Source organism: Bufo bufo, chromosome 9 (assembly GCF_905171765.1).
Source record: "Bufo bufo chromosome 9, aBufBuf1.1, whole genome shotgun sequence".
NCBI classification, from domain to species: Eukaryota; Metazoa; Chordata; class Amphibia; order Anura; family Bufonidae; genus Bufo; species Bufo bufo.
In genome coordinates, this window is record NC_053397.1 from 221,995,989 (window position 1) to 222,008,391 (window position 12,403).

A 12,403-nucleotide genomic window follows, 5' to 3' on the forward strand; every position below is an offset into this window, starting at 1 on the left:
CTCTGATGGACAGACAAGTGAACATAATCGCCCAACGTTTCCCATGCGCACGGCCTCCCCTGGTTTGCCGGACAACCACAGGCCAAGGACCGAACACGTCTAGGCCAACATTGGTGAAGGGTGGATCCATACTTAGTCGGCCATACGGGAGGTTTGCCATCTTCGGTGCCTGTGACAAACCATGAAGTTTCCGACAGGTAACACATTTAAATATGAATCTGCATACATATCTTTTAGCTCCAACTATCCACAGTCCAGCTGCTCTTAGAGCTCCTTCTGTGAACAGACGACCTTGGTGCTTTGTCCGTTCATGGTAATGTTGCACGAGCAGAGTAGCTATATGATGCTGTCCAGGAACTATCACAGGATGTTTCTCCGCCAGACCTACATTGGCTTCCATAAGGCGTCCACCTACTCTTAAGAGCCCATCTTCATTGATCACTACCTTTGGGCACTGGTCTTTGGCTGACTACACAGTCGATTTCCGTTGCATAGGTTTCATGCTGTACAGCTTGGATGATTACATTTTTTGACCGCTCTAGATCGAAAGCTGTGTAAACATGTTTACAATGATGCCAACCTCTACAGATATTTTTATCTGCCAATGAGGTTGCTTTGTACGACCGAGCAATGTGAGTCAGGCAAGTGATGGCACAGACAAGAGATCTCCATGTAGAGAACCTACTCATGGCCGGTGCAAGGATTTTTGCACACACAAGCGAAGCTACATTTTGGCGCCCCCCCCCCCCCCATATCCCACAACTCTGTGGGGGTGATGTAAAAAGGAGGGCGTGATGTGACATGGAGGGGGATGAGAAATGTGACATGGCGGGGGGAGAAATGTGTCATGGAGGGGGATGAGAAATGTGACATGGAGGGGGGAGAAATGTGACATGGAGGGGATAAGAAATGTGACATGGAGGGGGATGAGAAATGTGACATGGAGGGGGAGAAATGTGACATTTCTCCCCCTCCATGGCACATTTCTCCCCCCATGTCACATCCCCCCCCCCCCCCCCTCCCCTCCATGGCACATTTCCCCCCTCTATTAATGTTGTGTAAAAATAAACATTATGCTCCTCACCTGGGCCTGTTCCCATCTGCAGCAGCTCCCCTTCTCCTCTGTGTGGTCCTGGTATCTTCTGTCTGTGCTCCCGACAAGACTTTGAGGACCTTTCCCACTCAGCCAATCAGTGGCTGCAGCTGTGTCATGTGTCAGACCAGTGATTGGCTCAGCGGGAAATCACTGCACTGACACGTGACACAGCTGCGGCCACTGATTGGCAGAGTGGGAAAGGTCCTCAAAACAACTTGTCAGGACTCGGGAGCCCAGAGAGAAGATATGAGGACCACCACACAGAGGAGAACAGCCGCAGGAGGCCGGCGGCATGCAAGTGATTAATGAAAAAAAAAAAAGTTTAATTTTTCCACCCCCCCCTTCTCAGCGCCCTAAGGCGGCCGCTTGGTCTGCCTTATTATAGCATCGGGCCTGAACCTACTGAATCTATGGGATTTCAGGTGGTGGTCCAGAGTCTCCGTATGTAACACAGATACCTGAGGACGTATCTCAACATCAGCATGTGGGTCTACTAGTTCGAACATGGCAGTTTCTGCTCTGTTGGGCATCGGCCTATACAAAAAGGTGAGGCATGTAAACCAAATTGTGTCCTTGAGACGGTCAGCAGCGACGGATCTAGTTGCTTGGTCCGCAGGGTTGAGATGCATAGGTACATATTTCCATTGTTCAGGAGAGGTAGATCTTCTGATCCTTAGCACTCTGTTGTTGACGTAGACATAGAAGCGTCCATTGATATCCAACGTCTTCAAGTAAGCTACAACCACAATTGCTTTGACTGAAGCATCGCAGAAAACACAAAGTCTTTGTGTCTCAACCTTAGTAGTTGGTACAGAAACATATGGGCGAGCTATGTGAAGATCAGATAAGGCTGTAAGGGAATTCTTCCAGGCCATCCACGTGGCTCTTTCCTTCATGGGAAGGGGAGTGTCCCAGTTCGACACTTCTCTGGTGAAGTCTCTTAACATAGCTTTACCTTCGATTATTATAGGAGCTGCAAATCCCAGTGGGTCATATAGACTGCTTATGGCCGACAGTACTCCTCTGCGAGTAAAGGGTTTTTCTTCTCTGTTAACCTGGAAGGTGAAGGTATCAGCTTTTAGGTCCCAGAGTAGGCCAAGGTTGCATCGGAGGTGAGTCAAAACCTAGGTCTAAATCCTTTAAGTCTTCTGAATGGTCCTGAGAAGGAAAGGCTTCCATCAATTTCTGGCTGTTAGAAGCGATCTTGTGTAGCCTCAGGTTAGACAGAGAGAGCATCTCCTGGGTTCTTTTAAGAAGACTGATTGCACTCCCATCTGAGGGCATTGATTTTACACAGTCATCCACATAGAAGTCCTTCTCTACAAAGAGTCTGACATCCGCTCCGTACTTCTCTTCTACTTTCTGAGCTGCGCATCTTAACCCATAGATGGCAACTGCAGGAGAAGGACTATTGCCGAAGATGTGAACTTTCATACGATACTCTGTAACATCTTTAGAGGGATCGTTGTACTTGAACCATAAGAATCTCAAGAAATTTCTATGTTCCTTTTTAACTAGGAAGCAATGAAACATCTGTTGGATATCAGCCGTGAATGTAACGGAGTCTCTGCGAAAACCGAGAAGCACTCCTATGAGCTTGTTGTTTAGGTCCGGGCCTGACAGCAAAACGTCGATCAATGATACGCCTTCATACTTGGCACTTGAGTCAAACACTACTCTGATCTGACCTGGCTTCTTCGGGTGATACACCCCAAACATGGGCAGGTACCAGCGCTCTTTTGAGTCTCGAAGTACAGTTGCTAGCTCTGCATGACCGTTCCGGAATATCTTTTCCATGAAGGTAAAAAAGTGATCTCTCATCTCAGGTTTACTTCGTAGGCTGTGCCTGAGAGAGACAAATTGTTTGAAAACTTGTTCTCTGTTGTTGGGTAAGCATTGTCTTTGAGGCTTAAAGGGTAGAGGTGCAACCCAGCTTTTTGTTTCGTCCTGCACCATTCCCTGCTCCATTATATCTAGGAACAGTCTATCTTCGAATGACATCGCCATACGATTGTCCTCTTTAGTCTTGTGGAAGACTGTGGATCCCAGGTGGTCTTGATTGCCATCCCAGATGAAGTCATCGTAGGCAGGACCTTCAAGGGTACCTGGTGATGAAGTGCTTTGAGGCAGTTCCTTGATGAAGAAGTGATTTTCGCATGGTTGGAGAAGAGATGGGCGTCCATTCTCAAGTGTACTGGTAAGCATGCTGTTGACTGTTGTTGGTTTGTGTACACCTCCCAAACAGACCCCTCCTACAATGACTCATCCTAGGTCAAGTCTCTGGGTCCATGGAGCCTTGTGAGGTCCATTGATCTGCTGTCTAACCTTGTGGACCTGTAGGATACCTCTCCCGAGGAGTAAGACTATCTGAGCTTCAGGATCAAGGTTCGGGATCAGGTGTCATACGCTTCAAGTGAGGCTGGTGCGCTGCTACTTCTGGAGTGGGTATCTCAGACCTATTGTCAGGAATCTGGTTACACTCCAGTATAGTTGGTAAAGGCAGACGCACTTGACCATCGCTGGACTCAACTATGTAGCCTCTTGCCCTCCTTTCAGCTGTTTCCACAGTACCAGCACAAGTCTTTAGAGAGTAGGCACCAGGTCCTCTGATGTCGAAGCTATGAAAGAAGGCAGACTTCTTACTTTTTACTTATTACTTTGATAATCTAGAATTGCATACACTTTGATGGCTTTGCCTCGGTCATCTGCTGGGTAAACTCTCACTAGGGAGATTTTAGAAGTGGATCTGCCTCCTCTGAGGTCGCTGCAAACCTCTGTACATTTAGAAGTCACTGCCAAAGTGTCAGTATTTGTGTCCTTCAACTCCCCGCTATGCTCTTGGGTTTTGGGTGAAGCCCACAATGGTGGCCCAGGGTGTAGAGCTGTGTTATGGTCTGTTCTGTCACATTCAACACACTTTGTACTAACCTCATAGTCCCTGGCGAAATGCGAAATTGAAGAGCAGCATTTAAAACAGATGTTGTTCTCCTTGAGGAAGGTCTTGCGGTCTTCCAATGACTTTTCCCTGAAGGTTCTGCACTTGAGTAGGGAATGAGGCTTCCTGTGTAAGGAACACTGTCTGCTCGGGTCTTTGGGTTTGTCTCCTCCTTGATAGGAGCTGAACTCTTTATGGACTGAACCTATGGAAGAAACGTTAATTTTGTGGACCTCCACCATTGCCCTACGAGGTTTACTGACTGAGGTGGTGGCACATGACATCATGAAATCAAAGCAAGGATCATTTCTGGTTTTTGCTTGTTCAGAGACAAAATCTACAAACATTAAATGGAGGAAATGGTACAATGTAAGTCTGTTTATACCGAGAACCATACATGACCCACTTCTCTTGTAGGTTGTATGGGAGTTTCTGAACTATGGGATTCACACCTCTCGCAGTGTCGAGGAATGTCAATCCCACCAGATCTCCTTCTGCCTTTGCTACACTCAGCTCCATTATTAAGTCACTTAACTCTCTAAGCTTTGAATAGCCTTTGTTCGCTATTTTTGGAAAGTCCTCAATTCTCTTAAATAAGGTGCTTTCTATGACCTCTGCTGCGCCATAAACCTCATCAAGTCTATCGCAGACCCTTTTTAGACCAACGTCTGGATAATTTACATTGATGTCTATAATCCTTTTAGCGTGTTCAGCGGACTCACTTCCCAGCCATTTTACCAGGAGATCCAATTCCTCACTACATGACAGACCTATGTCTTTGGTAGCATTTTGAAAGGAAGCTCGCCAAGCTCTATAGTTCTCAGCGCGGTCGCTGAACATTACAAGTCCCTTGGTGACCAGCTCACGTCGAACAAGGAACCTGGCAAAGTCCATTGTGGCTTGATTGGCGCTGGAACCGTCTGGTGTTGTGTTGTCCGAGTGAATGTGTGGTGCACGGCCATACCTGTTGGAAGTCTCTGGTTTAATCCGGTCTATGTAATACCATTCTGAAGTGAAGGGCATCTCTCTTAGCAGGGGCGGATTTCTGATTCTCTGTTCTGGAGAGAAGTTGTTGTCGCCGGCTTCACTCTGATGTGTATTCTCTAGTTTGCTGCAAGGAGACAGATAGTCGACTTTCTGATGATCCGAATAAGCATGTTGGCTTGGCCCGTCAACAAACCGCTTTGTATGAAGCTGTGGATCTGGGTCGTCGTCTGACTTGGAATGTTGATAGATGTATTGTAAGGTACATTGGTCTGGATCTTGGAATTCAAGTTCTGGCTGGACAATGTTGCGATGACTCTGGGTTTCCTGAAATTCCGTGGCTTCTAGAAATTCTGCTTCTGCTATGGCAGCTGCTGTCTCTTTATCAGCGGCGAGTTTTTCTAGAGTTGCTTCAAGTTGCGCTTTCTCCAGCTTTATCTGCATCTCTTGTTCTGTGAAGCTGGATTTTGCCATTGCAGCTTCTGCTTTTGCGCGGGCAATGGCGGCAGCTTCTCTGATCGATGTCCTGTTAGAGCCACTTATCTGATACCTTGTCTTGACTGAAGATGCTCGACTATTAGACATGTTGTGACTGTTAGGAGACTGCTGCAATATCCATATGCAGGCTCTGTGTGGATAATGGCGGGCTCTGTCTAGTCTGATCTTCTGAGCTTGTTCTCAGCAGTCGTTTCACTGTACTGTCTTCATACACGTGAGCACGGTGTGCAATCTGACATGTAGTTAAACCCTCTGTCTTCTGAGAAAAAGAGACTGTTCAGCTTTAAAGGGAACCTGTCACCGGGATTTTGTGTATAGAGCTGAGGACATGGGTTTATAGATGGCCGCTAGCACATCCGCAATATCCAGTCCCCATAGCTCTATGTGCTTTTATTGTGGGAAAAAAAGGATTTGATAAATATTCAAATTACCCCGAGATGTGTCCTGTCCCGGAGATGAGTCCAGCGTGAAGGACCCCAGCACCGCCCCGCATCCTCCGAATCTCCTCCTTGCTCCCCGACGTCAGACAGCCAGAGCGCCCTAATCTCGCAATGCGTGAGCTAGCGCATGCGCAGTGTCCTCATAGTGTCCCTTCCCTGTGCCAGCAACAGCCTCAGGGAAGGAACTGTGCATGCGCTAGCACCCGCATCGTGAGATTACGGCGCTCTGGCTGTCTGACATCGGGGAGCAAGGAGGAGATTCTGAGGATGCGGGGCGGTGCTGGGCTCCTTCACGCTGGACTCATCTCCGGGACAGGACTCATCTCAGGGTAATGTGAATATGCTAGTAGATTGACAGGAAAGGTGAAACTACAGAATAAAAACTGTAGTATTTCAGAATATAAATATTCATAGTACATGGCATAAGATACAGAATAATCTGCTAAACATACAGTATATGAGGTAATACAATAATAATGAGCTATCACATACAAGTAACATATATAAACTACGGGAAATGTCACATAGATCGTGTCCTTACTGACTATGCTTGAAACAGGCTGTATAAGAAATCAGGAGCAGAAGAACCAGTGAGAGAGTGGCTTCTCACACAGACATAAGATGGCTACTGCTTCTAATACAAGCACAAAACCACAAAGAACCAGGAACTACCCACAATGCCCTGGGATCCCATAACGCATAGGAAAACAGGCTGGATGAAATACATGAACTCACCAGCAGATGGTGCTGTTACCATACAATATAACGCAGGTGAAATACAACACAGGTAAATTGCAATGTGACTTGCATCTGAGGGTAGAACAGGCTTGTTGCGCCACTATTTTCGACTTCGCCCCGCTCACGCCAGGTCTAAAATTGTGGGCGTGCCTTGAGCGGGGAAGGGGAGGGGCCGGCAGGCCTGTCTCATTCATCATTTTCTACACCTGTTTTAGGCGTAGAAAATGGTCTAAATGTAAGACAGCTCGGAAGCCATCTTACATTTAGAACTGGCGCTGGATGCGCTGAAGTTATGGAGAGGCCGTCGCCTGTTCATAATAACTCCGGCGAATCCACCGCCAGCACTGGGACTTTATTAAGACCGGCTTCTAATACGTCGGTCTTAATACAAGTGCCCCTATGAGTTGGTAGTTGGGGAACTATATGATGTTATGTGGACACTATATGGTGCTATTATATGGGCATTGCGTGGTATTATTATGTAGATACTGTATATTCCTTATACAGTATGTAGGAAGCATATGGCACGGTATTATGTTATTACGTGGACACTATATGGTGCTATTATATGGGCATTGCGTGGTATTATTATGTAGATACTGTATATTCCTTATACAGTATGTGGGAAGCATATGGCACGGTATTATGTTATTACGTGGACACTATATGGTGGTATTTTGTGGACATTGTACGACTTTATCATGTTGGCACCACATGGCAGTACTATGTAAATTATGGGGGAATTTATCATAGACTGACATTTTATGCCTGTGTTTGATACCCCCTGCACTGCCTGAGGATGTGCCTAAGTTATGATGGAAAATATAGGGGTATGATACCGGTCCTGTCCGGTGGTGATAGAAGGGCTCATTGTGTGTGCTGTATGGCAGTATTCCAGTAAAGGACATGTAGCATCCCATGTGTCTGTTGTACATCAGTATTCTGCTCATGGAATGGTGTTCACATGTTTGCGGTTTGCAGTGTTTTCACTGTTAGCATTGCCTTCATGTAACTCCATCAGCTCAGTGCAGCGGGTTCTGAGGTGGTAGGAAACAGAGCCTGGAATCCGCCCCATGCCCGTCCTGCCCGGCAAACCGCGGCACACCAGAGTCCAGGCTGCTGTCGGCACTACTTTAAGGAACCAGCTTGCAGCAATTCCACACAAATTTCCTTATAGATGCCGGTGCGTTTCCGTGTTATTTACAGTTTTTGGTATGAATTTTAGCTCACAGATCTCAAGTGTGAGATTCGCACAAAGTATTGACATGCGGATTTCAAAATCTGTGTGAAAAGCCAATTTCTGCACAGAACAAAAAGCAAAGTGTGAAAACCCATTCCCTTTGCTGGTCCTGTATTATGCAGCGTTTTCTTTTCCGCACGGGGATCTTCACAGAATATAATGTGCATAATCCGCAGTGTGAGCAGGTAGCCCCAGACCAGAGCAGGTTTAATGACATTGAGTCCCTAAAATGCGTCTCCCACAAACCGCGCTGGAATCCGAGATTTACAAAGGAACAAAACCAGAGGGAAGGAAACTGTCAGCGGTTTGAGCCGTAATTGCCTAGAACACGGTTTACACACACAGACGGCTCTAATGCCCAAAAAGGGTTCCTGCCGCAGAGCATGGCATCCATCACGCCGGGGCTTCTGCGCCTGACACAGACGTCAGCAGAGGCTTCGTATTAGATTCTCCTCATTATTAGGGTCCATTCACACATCCGCAAAATGGGTCCGCATCCGCAAAATTGCAGAACGGGTGCGGACCCATTCATTTTCAATGGCCCCGGAAAAAAATAGAACATGTCCGCAGACTCAGACAAGAAAGGGCATTTCTATTATAGTGCCGGCTATGTGTGGACCACAAAATGCGGAACGCACATGACCGGTGTCCGTGTTTTGCGGATCCGCAATTTGCGGACTGCAAAACAGTTGCGGATGTGTGAATGGACCCTTATCTGTATTGACCGCTCACACAGACCATAACCTCATAGACAGTACTGATTAATAATCCGTCCACAGCTCTTCTGCAGACCTATGTGTCTCCATGGTTACAGACCATGTGTTCTCATCCTCCAGAGAAGATGGGTCACGTATTCAGTTAAATTTGCTAATTCTACATGTAAACTGTGAAATGAAATCTTAGTTTTTATGCTTTTAGGTCAGAATTTTTATGATTTCAGCTCTTGCTGTCCTTCCTGGAGGAGAATACGTGCTGGCAGGAGGTTGACTTCTGATAACACAATAGATGGAATTTCACAATGGACCATCAGAAAGAAGAAAAATGTCACTTCTGTGTAACGGGGGAATGAGAAAGTCAAAGGATTTGACCCCTGACAATTGACTTCACAAACACAGGGAGTCAGCAGCAGCGCTGGGGCCGTGTCCTGTGAGGATCGTGGTCTGTAATAGCAGCATGGATACAATGTATCACTTTCCGGTAGAGATACTGAATGTGTATTTAAAGGGACAGTACAGTAAAAATATGACATTCTAACAGGTATTTATTAGAGTCATTCGACTCCTTGTTGAACTTTTATTTAAGCAGCAGTAGGAATTTTATTTGGATGGCGGTTACCGTAAAAAGCAGGTGGCGCCACTAGATTTCCTCACCATGGGTGAGAGGACTTTAAAGGGTACAAGGCTCATACTAATTTACCCAAATGTGGAGGCTTCTGTAATGTTTTGTGGGCATTCAAGGAAAGACCAAGGACAGGGCTTAGCATGTTACTGTATGTTGGTGGAGGCAGCAATGGCGGACATGCTAGTTGTGGAATTTCCCTGGGGAGTGGAGTTGTATCATGGAACTGGTCTCATTATGCGGCGTGCCGGAACCGCAGGGGCTACACGTGAGGTGCACGGTGGGCCGATGAGGGGCCAATAATAATACAGTTCATCGGTTTACTCACGGTGAGCAGAAAGCCTCCCTGGGCCAGCAGCGCAGTGTTGAGGAATCCTCCGGGGCGCGCTCTGTGGTAGGAAGCACCAGCCTAGATGGAGGTTGAGGTGCCCTTGATGGCGGTGGTGTTTAGGGTGCTTGTGGCGGCTGGGTCCCTTGGTGGTATTTGTCGTGACGCCAGTACCGTTTATGGTGGTACAACCAGTTGTAGTAATATTGAAGAATGAAGTAGACAGTGGTAGGATACAACTCACAACTTTTACTGTGGCTGGTTTCAGTTGAAGCATACACATCCAGACAGAATACAGTCTTTTGTTCTTTAGAGGAATTCTGTTGATCCACTGTTAATAGGTTTGGCTGGGTTCTGACTCAGGCTGTGGTTCTGTAGCACTCTTTTCGGGTATGCTCAGTCCTATTATTTCTGTATCTTCCAAGCCCTTGAACAGGTAGCTAATCTGTCTTCTATAATGTATGGTGAGGCTGCCTGTAGCTAGTTTGTCCTCCACCATGTGCAAAGGTGCCCATTAAGCCTTAGGTAGTGGCTGTTATCACCGATGTCTCTCTTTTAGCTTGGTTTTCTTCCAGGGACGCAACACTATCCTCTGGTTGTAGGATGTATGGAACTAAGAGGACCACAGGAGGAAAACGCTCTCCTGCCCCTCATACCTTGGCTCTACCTCATGGCTGCTTCAGACCTCACCCACTACTCTGTGGAGTGTAGCCTCAGCCGAACTGAATCACTTCACTATCAACAACTACTCCTCACACTAGGCCTGACTAAAGCATTTATATGGACTAAGTGCTATCCCCATCTAGTGGTGGGATGTATAAAATACACCTAACCAGCCTATGGACAGGGATACAACAGGCGATGTAATGCAGAATGACATGCAGCACAATAATGCAGTTTTACAGTAATTTTGCAGTTCCGACATGTCCTGAGTGGGACGCTGCATACCCCCATGGTAAAAGATAAGTCGCCCTCGACATTGGTAATATCTGAAGCTGTGGATCTCTAAGCTGTTTCCTGTAATACACCAAATACACACCACCAAATATGCACATATGGATATAGATATTGCAATGCATTATCATGACTCTTCGATAACCTCCTGTAAATAAAGGGTTATGCACAAAAATACATTCTAGGCAAATATATAATATATCACATACATTTTTTTTTTCTTGGTTGATGCTTTACGGCCAAAAAAATGGCAATTAAATAATGATCTCACATAAGGGCTGTAAAGTCCATGATACAGGTTTAAAGACAGAGTCCATACCTAAATTAGGGTATAAAACATGTATAAAAAACTTTTTAAAGTGCAAAATTTTTATAGGTTGGGATAGTGTAAAAACTATAAAATTTTATAGTTTTTATAAAACTTTATAGGTTGGGATAGTGACTTCCTGATGCTGTTGTACAGCCAGTTGTTGAAACAAAACAGCACAGTCCTCCACAGATACACTTAGGCTTTTTGGCTCTGGCCTTTTTCTCCTAACACGTTCCCTCTGGGGTTTGGGTTCACTGGCAGGATCTTTGGTAACAATGGCGGGTTGCCATAGAATGTTGGTGCCCGCAAATCCCGTGGCATATTGATTTTGAGTGCTAGGCGGCACATACTTTGCAGTAGGCCGCATGGGGGGGGGTAGACGGTTCTTGTTCAAGATCCTCCTCAGACTCAATCTTTGGCAAGTTCCTGGGTCTCCATGGGCTGTCCTGGTCGATGTACTGCAGTAGCGTATGGTCCACGTGTACCTTCTGCAGGGGTGAACTCGACCGTCTCGTTGACGTACAGGCTATGTAGCCAACTAGGGAGCTCCTTATTCTTTTCAGACCGGCGATTAATGTAATAGTCTCTATTTGTTTACATATCTCGGATAAACTCAAATCCTTGCTGTTTACAGAAGCTAAGAACTCGGCCCAATCTCCGTACCGGAACCGGGAAGTCCTTTACAGGTTCCTCCAGCATCTTGCGGGTCAGACCCTTATTATACTTCTTACAAGCGTGTGTGCGCGGGAGTCGAGCCAACTTGATTTCCGCGGACAACTTGGCCTAAAGTTCTGTCTGCTCAGTAGTAGGCCACGCCATGGTGGGGAAATTGGTAGTCAGACCGGACCTTTCGGCATATTTCTGAGGCCGGTTTCGCGGCATCGCGGCTACGTGCTGACCTGTACTGTAATCAGCCGATTCAGCAGTGCGATCCACCCTGCGCTCCCTCCAGTGGCGATCCCATAGGTCCTGGAAACGGACCTGTAGTTCAGGAGTAATGGGTGTAGGGGTCCATGTCGGTGCGGCGACAAGGTCCCGTTTGGATCCAGTCTCTATCGCAGAGCTCACTCGCTTCTCCGCTATGCTGCTTCGGCAGTACACTCCTCTCTCTAGGAAGCAATCAGCGTCTCTCCTTTCAACGTGCGCACGCACGTCACGCTCTTCCCGCATGCTGGGCCCGCCTCCTAGGTCTGTATGAATGACAGGGGCGACGCACCCATTATCCACCGTACAGAGGGCGGTCTCAGGGTGTCGGGTGTCCGGAGCATTAATGGTCAGTACTCCAATTGGGTTTGGTGGTTTGGTGACACACAATAATGGAGCAGTCTCTTGTGCATTAGGATATTCATGAGTGGCAGTGTTTTTGTCACAACATCCAACAGGTGGGCACATCGATATTCCACACATGGTTCCACCCATTTTGTTCTATGGCAGAACTTTTTATAAAGCAGAGGAGGCGGCGCTGCGTTTGCATATAGGTTCGGCCACCCAGAACTGACATAGCAAAAGGCAGGACGGGCCGGCCGGACAATTTTGCATATA

General features: G+C 46.8%; 1 long non-coding RNA gene across 1 annotated transcript; it reads left to right on the forward strand.

The window, feature by feature from the left end:
* Window positions 1-5,076: 5,076 nt before the first annotated feature.
* Window positions 5,077-9,185, forward strand: LOC120979329. The gene is made up of 2 exons (XR_005774271.1): window positions 5,077-5,277; window positions 8,850-9,185. It is a non-coding gene; the product is annotated as an uncharacterized LOC120979329 (long non-coding RNA).
* Window positions 9,186-12,403: the final 3,218 nt, after the last annotated feature.